The sequence below is a fragment of the Capsicum annuum genome, unplaced genomic scaffold (genome assembly GCF_002878395.1).
Source record: "Capsicum annuum cultivar UCD-10X-F1 unplaced genomic scaffold, UCD10Xv1.1 ctg11844, whole genome shotgun sequence".
Lineage (NCBI taxonomy): Eukaryota > Viridiplantae > Streptophyta > Magnoliopsida > Solanales > Solanaceae > Capsicum > Capsicum annuum.
Window position 1 is genome coordinate 1 of NW_025816956.1, and position 1,028 is coordinate 1,028.

General features: G+C 36.8%; 1 pseudogene; it reads right to left on the reverse strand.

Moving 5' to 3' along the window:
• Nucleotides 1-191: 191 nt before the first annotated feature.
• Nucleotides 192-948, reverse strand: LOC124890105 (annotated as a pseudogene).
• Nucleotides 949-1,028: the final 80 nt, after the last annotated feature.

Below are 1,028 nucleotides of genomic sequence, written 5' to 3' on the forward strand. Positions count from 1 at the left end.
ATGGAGACTAGTTGAAGTACTGAGCCTCCCGATATCGGGAGGCTCAGTACTTCAACTGAGATAATGAAAAATTATTTCACCTTTTTAGTTCTTTTTAGTTGGAACTTTAGGTAGTTCTCGAAAAAAGATAGAGAAAAAAATTATCCCTAGAGTCGAGACTAAGAGGAATGTGTAAACCGATGTTTCCATTGATTCGATCGTGGTTTACAATTATAGCTTTCATACCTGTTTGTTTCTTTTTATTTTCTTTTTTTATCATCTTTCAGATAAAGAAAGAACAAGAGTAAAAACGAAGTTGATTCAAATAAAGATTTCTCTGGTACCCTATGTCAATAAAAGTAAAAGAAAGAAAATAAGGAAAAAAGAAAGATACCAAAGTAATGTTGTATCAGGCTGCCTGTCTTTTTGTAGTTGGATCTCCAAGTTTTTGGAATGCCCCAAATTCGACTTGAGCATCTAAATCTGGGTCAATACCAGCAAAAATATCTTTGAACAAGGTTCTAGCACAATGCCAAATATGTCCGAAGAAGAAGAGCAAAGCAAACGAAGCATGCCCAAAAGTAAACCAACCCCTTGGACTGCTACAAAAAACACCATCGAATTTCAAAGTAGCACGATCTAATTCAAAAATTTCACCCAATTGAGCACGTCTAACATATTTTTTCACAGTAGCAGGATCACTATAACTGACATCGTTGAGTTCACCGCCGTAGAACTCAACAGTTACACCTACTTGTTCAACACTATACTTCTATTCTGCCCTTCTAAAAGGAACATCGGCCCTAACAATTCCATCGCCGTCTACTAAAACGACCGGAAATGTTTCAAAAAAAGTAGGCATACGACGTACAAAAGGTTCACGCCCTTCTTTATCTCTAAAGATAGGGTGTCCTAACCATCCAACCGCTATTCTATCCCCGTTATCCATTGAACCTGCTCTGAATAATCCTTCTTTTGCCGGATTATTGCCGATGTAATCATAAAAAGCTAATTTTTTAGGAATTTTAGACCAGGCTTCTGATAAACTT